The sequence below is a fragment of the Oryctolagus cuniculus genome, chromosome 18 (genome assembly GCF_964237555.1).
Source record: "Oryctolagus cuniculus chromosome 18, mOryCun1.1, whole genome shotgun sequence".
Taxonomy (NCBI): domain Eukaryota; kingdom Metazoa; phylum Chordata; class Mammalia; order Lagomorpha; family Leporidae; genus Oryctolagus; species Oryctolagus cuniculus.
In genome coordinates this window covers 10,497,981-10,509,917 of record NC_091449.1, presented here as the reverse complement: position 1 = coordinate 10,509,917, position 11,937 = coordinate 10,497,981, and the positions used below count along the sequence as shown (strand labels likewise).

The 11,937-nt window shown below is 50.8% G+C and overlaps 1 protein-coding gene across 1 annotated transcript in view; it reads left to right on the top strand.

Moving 5' to 3' along the window:
* ARHGAP35 (Rho GTPase activating protein 35) overlaps positions 1–11,937 on the top strand; it is a 113,885-nt gene that overhangs the window by 68,146 nt on the left and 33,802 nt on the right. The gene's annotated exons all lie outside the window — the stretch shown is intronic.

Genomic DNA, 11,937 nt, shown 5'->3' with positions numbered 1-11,937 from the left:
GTTATGAAAGATCTTCATTTCACCTTCATTCATAAATGAGAGCTTTGAAGGGTACAGTATTCTGGGTTGACAGTTTTTTCTCTTAAGACTTGGACTATATCTTGCCATTCTCTCCTAGCCTGTAGGGTTTCTGATGAGAATTCAGCTGTGAGTCTAATTGGAGATCCTCTGAAAGTAATCTGGAATTTCTTTTAGAATCTTTTTGGATTCTTTTAGAATTTTTTTTTTATGTTTTACTGTGGAGTGTTTGACTACAGTGTGTCGTGTTGAAGATCCTTTCTGGGGGCCAGCACTGTGATACAGTGGGTTAAGCCTCTACCTGCAGTACCAGAAGCCCATATGGGCACCAGTTCATGTCCTGGCTGCTCCTCTTCTGATCCTGCTCTCTGCTGTGGCCTGGGAAAGCAGTGGAAGATGGCCCAAGTCCTTGGGCCTCTGTACCCACATGGGAGACCTGGAAGAAGCTCTTGGCTCCTGGCTTCAGATCAGCTCAGCTCCAGCTGTTGTGGCCATTTAGGAAGTGAACCAGTGGATGGAAGACCTCTCTCTCTGTTTCTCCCTCTGTCTGTAATTCTACCTCTCAAATAAATAAATAAAATCTTTTTAAAAATTTTTAAAAAGATCTTTTCTGGTCATATCTATTAGGAGTTCTGTGTGCTTTCTGTACTTAAAAGTTCATTTCTTTCTCCAAATTAGGGAAGTTTTTCTGTAATTATTTCACTAAAAAGGTCTTCTAATCAATTCTGTCTTTCTGTGCCTTCATGAACTCCTAAGACCCATATGTTGGGTGGTTTAATAGTATACCGTATATCTCCAACACTTTTTTAATTTTCTGATTTCTTCCCTTTTTTGGTCTGTGAAATTTCCAGAGATTTGTCTTCTAACTCAGATATTCTTTCTTCTGCCTCACTGATTCTCTTGTTAAGGCTTTCTGCTGCATTTTTGTTTGTTCTATTGAATTCTTCATTTCCAATGTTTCATTTTGATTTCTCTTTAAAAAATCTCAATTTCATGAGAAAAATGTTCTTTGATGTCATGTAGGGATTTCTGTAGTTGTGGGTTTGCTTCTGATCACTTCTGAGAAACCCCGTGATCAGTGTGTTGAATTCCGTCCCTGGCATTTCTTGAGCCTTCATCTTCCCATTCTAGTGTTGAGGTGCCGCGTTCCTGTGGGGCATCCTGTGGTCTTCTTTATTCTTGCTTCTGGAATTGCTGCGTTTCTTCTTAGGCACTTGTGGAGATGCTTGTTGGTGTATTTCCCCACTGTGATGACTTTTATCTTCGGACTATGCCTTTGTGGATTAGAGGTGTGTGCTGGGTATGGCCAGGGAGCTATGTCAGTGTTCCAGGGTGAGGGCAGTGTCCAAGGCGACTCCCGAATTGGGCATGGTAATTTCTCTTTTTTTTCCCCTAAATAAGAGGGGAAGCTTGTTCAGCTCTGTTGGCACAGTGTCATGCTTACCTCCTCCCCTCCAAGGAGACCAGTGCCTGGTCACTTGCCCCAGTGAGTACAGTATTCATTCTCACTGCCACAGGAACCACACAAAGGTTCCATGCATTCTTCGGTGTGAGCACAGATCGCACAGCAGTGGCTCTCAGCAGGGAGTCGGGACCCCCGAGCATGTGCAGCCACAGTGTTTCCACAGTCCCAGCACACAAGGCTCCCACAGTCACAAGCACCCAGCCCCTGTCAGTTCTCCCAGCCAGACTCAGGCATCTCTGCTTGGTTGATTGCTGGGTGCACGAATATAAGCTGGCACAATTGTTACGTATGTCCAAGACGGCGCCTGCCCGTTCTTGGCTAGTGCCGGGTGCCCTCTTTTATTCCCTCTAGGTCGCCAGGTATACTGTCCCCCAAAGGGCTCCAAGCAAGACTCGTGCCAGGCTCTTCCTACAGCTTTATCGCCAGTGGCGTGGGCTGCTGCAGTGTGGCCTCACCTCACTCTCCAGAGCTGGTGCTGAGGTGCTCAGCTGCTGGGGTCCTGAGTTGTGCGCATCCACACCCTCCATGTGGGTCCGCAGTGTCCCTCTAATTTGCATGGACTTTCCTCTGCTGCTTTCTCCCTATCCCCTCCCTGAGCCTGCGCGCTCTCCACCTTTTTTTTTTTTTTTTTTTCTTTAACTATTTTTCTCTAGACCAGAGCAGTAAGCTGCCTCCCTGTTCCGCCGTCTTCCACAGAACTCTGGCTGCCTGCCTGTCAGTGCGGTCTGCAGACCTGGACGCTCAGTGGGGGCTCGTGTTCTCAGTGCTGGAGTGGACACCAATAGATTTGGTTTCATGAAGTGAATGTGTCGTGCTGACTGTGCAGCCCCTGCTGTGTTGATTGGGTACCTGAGACTCAGGTGTTGGCGGAGGGCTCTCCTATGGTAGTGAAGCATTTACAGTGATTGGACATCTGCTGATGGTGCCACTGAGTTGCAGCTCCACTGTCCACTTGGTACTGTCACGGAAGCAGACTGCAAGCTTTCTGCACTGTTCCTAAAATGACAAAATTCTACTGACGTTAAAACCTCTTGCTTCGTCCATTTAGAACTCCACTGTGTCTCTTTGACCTTCCAGTTTCATGCTATTGGTTCCCTTAATTTTTTCTTAGCTCCTTTCAAGGTGATGTCTTGGAGAAGAAGGTGATGTAACAGGCAGGCACGTGCTAGTGTGGATTCTTGGGCATCAGTAGCTCAGCCTAAGAAGGTAGGCTTAGGGACCAGCGCTGTGGTTTAGAGGGTTAGGCCTCCTCCTGTGGTGCCAGGCTCCCATATGGCCACTGGTTCAGGTCCCTGCTGCTTCACCTCCAATCCTGCTCCCTGATAGTGTGCCTGGGAAAGCAGCAGAAGATGGCCCAAGTGCTTGGGCCCCTGCACCCATGTGGAGGACCTGAGGGAGGCACCTGGCTCCTGGTTTTGGCCTGGCCCAGCCTGGCCCACCCCAGCCTTGGCCATTGTGGCCATTTAGGGAGTGGTTAGCAGATGGAAGATGGAAGATTCTTTCTCTCTTCTCCTTTCTCTGTATTTCTGCCTTTCAAATAAATAAAACTTTAAAAAGAAGAATATAGGCTTGGGAGCCAGTGTTGTGGCTCAGCAGGTAAAGCCACCACCTGCAGTGCCAGCATCCCATTTGGGCACTGGATTATGTCCTGGCTGCTCCCTTTCCAGTCCAGTTCCCTGCTAATGGCTTGGAAAAAGCAGCAGAGGATGGCTCAAGTGCTTGGGCCCCTGCACCCATGCGGGAAAAACCCAGAATAAACTGGCTCCTGGCTTTGGCCTGGCCCAGCCCTGGCTGTTGTAGCCATCTGGAGAGTGAGCCTGTGGAGGGAGCTCTCTGTCTCATCCTCCCTCTCTGTAACTCTAAAAAGAGAGAGAGAGAGAGAGAGAGAGAGAGAGAGAGAGAGAGAGAGAGAATGAATGAATGTAAGCTTGGGCTGCTCTGCGGCTGTGGTAGGGGTCACATGTGGACATGTGTCCTTCCTAATTGCAGAGCACTGAGGGCCGTGTGGTGCAGGTGGCTCCCAGCTCTGCTTTCCACCTCGCCGGCAGCACGGGGAGCTGGGCAGCAGTGCTGTGTTCACTGCAGATGTGCGAGGTCAGGGAAGATGGTTTCCAGGGTGAAGCCCACCAAAAGCTGCAGTGACGCGGGGTTTCTGTGGTGCCTAGGGTTGAGTCAGGGCAGACACTTGGTGTGATCTGGATCAGCACACTGCTCAGGAATTCTGCACCCCGAGCCTGCACTCAGCACCCATGTATTGTCCCTGGTTTTATATCCGGTCTTTTTTGGTGCCCCTCTCCTTTGGACAGGAGAAAGTGTGCAGGAAGCAAACGTGCATGGCTGAAACCTCTCCTTGCTGACCCTGTGCTTGAGCGAGATGGTGCCGGGTTTGGGGGCGGGGGGTTCTTTTCCTTAATTTTTGGATCTGTAAGGAAGTTGGAGAAAACTGAAGTTGTAACAGACTGTGAATTGCGAAGACTCCCATCTCACCTCAGTGTTCATTCTACCACATTTTGAATTTTCATTCTTCCTCCATCTGGGTGTGTGTCCTCTCTGTATATGAAATGTTTGGCAGCTGCTGACATGATGTACCTTAGCATCTACAAACCTTTACCTAAAACCCTCCCCTCACAGAAGCACCGCACCATCGTTAAACATGGGAGTTAGCATTGATCTCCTACTAATCTGTGATCCAGTCTCTGAGCGTTTTCATCTTGCCAGTTGTTCCACTAATATCCTTTATAACAACAGACAGAAAAATTGGTCCAGACTTAATCTCAGGCCATGCGTCAAATCTCTTTCGTCTCCTTTCATTCAGAACAGTTTGATCTGTTTTTCATGACGTCATGGCCTTGATAGTTTTAACAAATTCAGGGGTGGGCATTTGCCGTCACAGTTAAGACATTGGTTAGGGGGCTGGTGCTCCTGCAGTGCCAGCATCCCATCTGGGCCCTGGTGTGAGTCCCTGCTGCTCCTCTTCGATTCAGCTCTCTGCTATGACGTGAAAAGGCAGTAGAAGATGGCCCAAGTGCTTAGGCCCCTGCGCCTGCATGGCAGACTCAAAAGAAGCTCCAGGTTCCTGGCTTCAGATAGGCCCAGCTCTGGCCGCTGTGGCCATTTGGGGAGTGGAGCAGTGGATGGAAGACCTCTCTGCCTTTCAAAGAAATAAATTTAAAAAAAAAAAAGCATACTGGTTGGCTGTCCACATCCCACACTGAGTCCTGGCAATCCCTGGCTCTGACTCCAGCTTCCAGCTTTGTACTGAGGCAGACTCTGGAAGGCGTGGAGGGCAGTGGTGCCTCCCAGCGCTGTGGTGCATGTGCTGCCCACCCCAGTGCCAGCTGAGGCCATTGTTTAGGGAGTGAACCAGTAGATGGGAGCGCAAGCACTTTGTCTGCCTCCCTAGCAAATTCTCAGTACGCCAGTCAGTTCTTTTGTAGGGTGATGAGCAGTGAGGCCTTCTGTGGCTCTGTGTGCTTGCTCAGGCCTAGAGCCCCGTGGGCACTCGGGCAGCAAGGCTGTGTCCTTGGTGTATGTGGCAGGAGGCTCTGCGTGGGTCCTCCCTCCGTCACTCGCACTGTGCACCTTAACCCTGATGCAGGTAGTGTCTGCCAGGCTTCTCCACTGAAAAGCCACCCAGTTCCCCTCTGTGATTTTTTTTGAAAGACTTAATCTTTTTTTTTTTTTTTTTTTTTTTTAATTTTGACAGGCAGAGTGGACAGTGAGAGAGAGAGAGAGAGAGAAAGGTCTTCCTTTGCCGTTGGTTCACCCTCCAATGGCCGCCGCGGCCAGCGCGCTGCGGCCGGCGCACCGCGCTGATCCGATGGCAGGAGCCAGGAGCCAGGTGCTTTTCCTGGTCTCCCATGGGGTGCAGGGCCCAAGCACTTGGGCCATCCTCCACTGCACTCCCTGGCCACAGCAGAGAGCTGGCCTGGAAGAGGGGCAACCGGGACAGAATCCGGCACCCCGACCGGGACTAGAACCCGGTGTGCCGGCGCCGCTAGGCGGAGGATTAGCCTAGTGAGCCACGGCGCCGGCCTAAGACTTATTCATTTATTTGAAAGCCAGAGTTACCTAGAGGAGAGGCAGAGAGAGAGAGAGAGAGAGGTCTTCCACCCCATAGTTCACTCCCCAGTTGGCCACAACGGTCGGAGCTGCGCCAACCAGAAGCCAGGAGCCAGGAGCTTCCCCCAGGTCTCCCATGCAGGTGCAGAGGCCCAAGCACTTGGTCCATCTTCCACTGCTTTCCCAGGACATAGCAGAGAGCTGGATTGGAAGTGGAGCAGCCAGGACTTGACCTGGCGCCCATATGGGATGCGGGCACTGCAGGCAGCAGCTTCATCCTCTAGGCCACAGCACCGGCCCCTCCCCTGTGTAATGAATCAGTGTCTTCTGGGGAGAGGCTCTGAGCCACGTCGTGGCGTCTTTCTCCCATGGGCCCCCACTAGTGGGACCACTGATGGCTCTGACTCCCCATCCTTCCTCCCTCATTTGTTAGTGTGTGCCCTGGGGAGGAGCTGGCCCTCTGCGGGAGCTGTTGGGATTGGCTCTGCAGTACCTTCAGGTGTGAGTGTCCCGCAGGCACCCTCCAGCCGAGCCCATCGGCGAGCTGAGCTGCCCCCGCCCTGGTTCTCCGCCTGGTGATTGTCCTCTCAGTGTGGTCAGCTTTTTCACATCCACTGACGTCCTCTTCTATCTGTGAGTCCTGCCAGCTTCGAAGGTGCCTTCCACCCACCCTGCCCCCAGCCACTCCCAAGCTGAGGCGTCTTAACCCTCCATCGGAGTGCATCCCTGTCACCCATCACCACGGCGCCTAGAGCTTCAGGGTTGCCTCTGACTCATTTGTTTGATCCCGAGTCAGTGAGACAGAGAGCACGCCCTTCCATTTGCTGGTTCAGTTCACCCGCCATGGGCCATGGGCCAGGCTGAAGCTAGGAGCATGGAGCTCCACCTGTGTCTCCCATGTAGGTGGCAAGGTCCCAAGTACCTGGGCCATCTTTTGCTGCTTTCCCAGGTGCATTAGCAGGGAGTTGGATCTGAAACAGTGCATCTGGGCCTCAAGCCAGCGCTCCAACATGGGCTGCCAGCGTCACAAGCGGCAGCTTCACTGCTGCTCCACACCGCCCCCTGGTTTGCACTCTTACAGGATTGGGGGGGGGGGGGGTAAGACTATTATCTGTGAGCTGTGTGTGTTGTTAGGAGATGTCTTCAGTGTACCCTTCTCTTATTTCCTGAAAGTATTTTCTTTTCCATGCTTATAAAATGAAACCACATTTGTTGTAGAAATTTAACAAGATGGAAACTAGAATTTTTAAAATTTCTGTTCTTCCATTTGGTGAAAACCACAACTAGTGATTTTGATATATGTCTTAGTCTTAGCTCTCTGCATGTACACATTGGTTGTTTGTTTACATACTTCATGGTATGCAGTATGAGCGGCCTCGGGATTGTTTCAGAATAGCCCTCTTAGATGAGGTGACGGGCCCAGAATTCACCAGCTCACTTACTCCTCCTATTTTCCAGTGGAAAAAGAATTCAGGGCTGACGTCACGGCGCTGTGGGTTAGGCAGCCCCTTGGGACGCTAGCATCTCTTACTGGAGTACTGGTTTGAGTCCCAGCTGCTCCATTTCCAGTCCAGCTCCCTGCTAATGCATCTGGGGAAGCAATGGACGATGGCCCAAGTGCTTGGTCCCCTGTTGTCCATGTGGGAGTCCTGAATGGAGTTCCTGGCTCCTCACTTTGGCCTGGCCCAGCTTTGGCTATTGCTGCCACTAGCAGAGTGAACCAACAGATGAAAGATCTCTCTGTCTCTCTATCTTTTAAATAAATAAGCAAATAAATCTGAATAAAATATTCAGTAGCCAAGAATTGGATTGGAGAGCCATTTTTTGAGAACTGTGACAGAGATTTTCCACCCTCTGGCTCACTCCCAGATGCCCACAACAGTGAAGCAGCAGATGGAAGATCTCTGTCTCTGTCTCTCTCTCTGTTGCTCAACATTTCAAATAAAGTTTTATTGAGTACATTGCCAGCTCCCTTTAAACACCGATCACAAGAAAAGGTGGTTGCTTGCTCACTCAGCCTTGCTGTTCCTGATGTCTGTAACCAAGCCCCTCTGCTGAGGCTCCGCCCCCGTGTTCCCATTCTCAGGGTAGCTTACAACACGGAGTGAGGATCGCTTCTGCCTTGCACCTGTCTTTTTCTTGACATTTCTGGCCAGTTCCTTGACTCTGTTTCATGTTTCCTAGAGTTAGAATGTGTTCCAAAAATGGCCAGTAGCTAGGCCAGCTTGCACGCTAGTGTGGGTGCGTCCAGGCCGGCCCCAGGCCCTGCCATGGCGTCTGTGCTGGCTGTGCTAATGGGACGTTAGATGTCCACTGTCTCAGCTGCAGTTACACGGAAAGGCTGGGAGAGGGTATGTCACTCCCCCAGCCGCCCTGGGCCCACCACTGAGAGTCAGACTGACTGTACGGTGCTGGCTCGACTGCTTTTTTCTCTAGTTAGTTCCATCTATGTGGAAAATTAGCCAAGGCCATGGAGTCACTGCTCCCTTCTCTGGTAGTGTCATTCCTAAGTGACGGCAAACACTGGCCAAGCTAATTTGAGCTCTCTGGTGCATAGCAGGGAGTAGGAACATTTGATTCTGTACGTTTTATCTTACTGGAGTCTAGCTCAGGGGTTACTTTTAGAGCTTGATCACCATCCTCCTGAGAATAATTTCTCAGGATAAAATACACTCTGTTGGTAGCTCCCAGTGGTCACAAGACCACAGTTTTACATCCTGGGTCAGGGAGGGCTTGGCATGACAGTTAAGATACTGCTTGGGGGGCTAGCGCTGTGGTGTAGCGCGTAAAGCTGCTGCCTGCAGTGCTGACATCTCATAAGGCCCCAGTTTGAGTGCTGGCTGCTCTACTTCCAATCCAGCTATCTGGAAAGCAGCAGAAGATGGCCCAAGGCCTTGGGCCCCTGCACCCACGTGGGAGACCCGGAAGAAGCTCCTGGCTCCTGGCTTCAGATGGGCCCAGTTCTGGCCATTGCAGCCATTTGGGGCGTGAACTAGCAAATGAAAGACCTCTCTGTCTCTCCCTGCCTCTGGCTCTCTGTAACTCTGCCTTTCAAGTAATACATAAATATTTTTTTAAAAAATTGTTTGGGACTCACAGATCCCGTATTGGAGACCTGGGTTCAAGTTCCTGTTCCATCCCCAATTCTAGCTTCCTGCTAGTGTGCACCCAGAAGGCAGCAGGTGATCAGTGAACAATCCTGGGTTGGGGCAAGTTTTAGTCAGAATGTTTTCAGTGGAGGAAATAGCCATGTACTACATTGTGGGAACCCTTTGAGGGGGCACCCAAGTGTCCCCCTCCCTGTCGCCACCTGTTCTGCCTGCCGTGACTCAGCTGCATGTGTTCTCGGGCCACTTCTCCCAGGAGCCATTGAGCTAAAAATAGCCTTCTCTCAGCTTGGTTGCTTGGAATCAGGTGTGAGACTACACCTCCTTGATCCCAATTCCTGTGATTTATTTATTTATTTATTTTTATCTTTCTTGGATAGTGGGAGGGGCAGGGCACAGTGATGGAGACGGTTTCCCATCCCGCTAGTCCTTTTTCTTAACCAGTCTGCTTACTGAGAGGTGGCGGCTCCTCAGCGTCTGCCGGTGCTGCCAGGGGCCAAGAGGAGGCGTTCCCAGGGAGGGCAGGGTGCTGCCTGCTTCAGATCTGCAGTGAAACCGGGTTCTGACTCTTCTGTGGAATGACTGCTGGGCCACAGTTTTAGGTTTCTTTTTTCTTTCTTTCTTTTTCTTTTTTTTTTTTTGAGAGTCAGAATTACAGACAGACAGAAAGATCTTCCATCCACTGGTTCACTCCCCAAATGGCTGCAACGGCCGGAGCTGAGCCGATCAGAAACCAGGAGCTGGGAGCTTCTCCCAGGCCTCCCATGTGGTTGCAGGGGCCCAAGCTCTTGGACCATATTCCACTGCTTTCCCAATCCACAAGCAGAGAGCTGGATCAGAAGAGGAGCAGCCAGGACACGAACTGGCTCTGGCTCCCATGTGGAACACAGTGCCACAGGTGGAGGCTTAGCCTACTATGCCACAGCGCTGACCTCATGGGCCACAGTTCTGTTTGTGCCTCATAATGTCATTTAATGCCTGTAGAAGGAAAAGCTCCCTGAAGTTGAGGAGAGCTGGCAGTAGTTGACAATAAGAATGCCAAAGATGATTTACCATCCCGTCCACCCACCCACTTCCCAGTGCACCTGCATCTGATTTTACCAGGGGCTGTGCCTTTGCTCTGAGAACCAGCTGTGGGAAGCCGGCACCTGCAGGAGTCATGGCGGGTCTCAGTGTCTCGGTGTCGGGGTGCAGGGCTAGCCTAGCCGGGGAGGGAGGGCAGTGTTTGCCTTACCTGGCCTGCTCCTGTCAGGAGGAATCCTGCAAAAGTCCAGGAGCAGCGCCAGTGCCTGCCTCCCAGGGCAGCGCCTCGCTGTGCACTGTGCTGTAGCCAGAGTTCATTTATTTCAGAAGTCCTTGGCTACAGGGCCTGGAGTGGAGCCGCACACCCTGCCTTAGACTGTCAGTGCTTGCTCTTAGCAGGCTGTGTCACTCACACAAGGGCCTTTGGATTTGTCTTCCAGAGTGTGCGCTCCTTGACAGGAGGCGTGACCAGGTCAGGCTTGACCTCTCATCCTTGGTTGAGTGGGATTTTGAAATCCTGGGTACAGAATTGAATGGTTACAGAAAGACAAATCTTCCCGATTACTCATTAAACAGTACTGAGCAGGGCTGGTGTTGTAGACAACAGGCTATGCTGCCCCACTTGGAATACTGGCATTCCGTATCAGAATGCCAGTTCAAGTTCTGGCTGCTCCACTCCCAATCCAGCTCCTTGCTAATGTGCCTGGGAAGCCAGAGGATGGTGGCTCATTTACTTGGGCCCTGCCACCCTTGTGGGAGACCCAGATGGAGTTCCTGGCTCCTGGCTACGGCCTGGCCAGGACTGACCTGGCCGTTGCAGCCATTTAAGTAGTAAAGCAGTGGATGGAGGATCTCTCTCTCTCTCTCTCTCTCTCTCTCTCTCTCTCTGTCACTTGCCTTTCAAATAAATGAATCTTCTAAAATTTTTTTTAATTTAAATAATTAGCTTGCCCTCTTTTTTTTTTTTTTTTTTTTTTTTAGTTTTATTTATTTATTTATTTGAATGGCAGAGTTGCAGAGAGACAGAGGCAAAGAGAGAGAGGTCTTCCATCCGCTGGTTCACTCCCCGAGTGGCTGCAACGGCCAGAGCTGTGCAGATTTGAAGCCGGGAACCAGGAGCCTCCTCTGGGTCTCCCACACGGGTGCAGGGGTCCAAGGACTTGGGCCATCTTCAGCTGCTTTCCCAGTCCACAGCAAAGAGCTAGATCGGAAGTGGAGCAGCTGAGACTTGAACCGGTGCCCCTGTGGGATGCCAGCACTGCAGGTGGCGGCTTTACCCGCTATGCCACAACACCCGCCCCAGCTTACCATCTTTCTGTATAGTGAGGAGGATGGCAAACTTTTTTCAGTCAACTAGTAGTTATTGAATGTTTGTATTAATTAAGCTCCTACTGTAAGCTAGGCACTTTGTTGTGCTCAGGTTGCCCTCATGATATCTGATATTCAGGGGTGGGACAGATAGACACACTCACACAAATGCATAATTCATCAGGCAGCCAACATTATTGGATTTTGAAATCCTTGGGGGAATGAAATGACCTAGAGGACCAAGTATTGGTGAGGATGTGGAACAGTTCAAACCTCACACACTGCTGAGGAGAATGCAGACGGGCAGAACTGCCTTGGCAAGCTCTCTGGCAATGCATTACAAAGTTACGCATTCACTTAACATTGCACTTCGAGGTTTTGCCCAAGAGCAGTGAGAATGTGTGCACCCAGACATGACGCGACTGTTTCACCACTTGGCCGTGAGGGCCTCAGAATGGAAGCTGCCCACCGTCGGCAGGTGAATAGACAAGTAATGGTGTCCCCTCCCACTGGCCTAGGACTCGGTGACCAACATGCAGTCCCGTGCCGAATCTGAGTCCTGCTGAGACTGATGCAAGACAACAGACTGTGATGCCATTTCCATAAAGCTCTGGAAAATGCAAAGCGGTCTGTAAGGACAGGAAGAAGATCACTGGTGACCTGGAAGCTGTGGCGGCAAGAATTGATTTTAAAGAGATCTAAGAAAACTTTAGGGGCATGATGGAAATATTTCCTGTCTTGATGTGGTGGTAATTTCACTCAACATATACACATTTCAAAATGATCAAATTGTACACTGTAAGTGATAGCTTATTATATATAAATTACCCCCATAAGAGTTGTGTGTTTTGACAGAGTGGACAGTGAGAGAGAGAGACAGAGAGAAAGGTCTTCCTTTTCCGTTGGTTCACCCCACAATGGCCACTGCGGCCGGCACAGCATGCTGATCTGAAG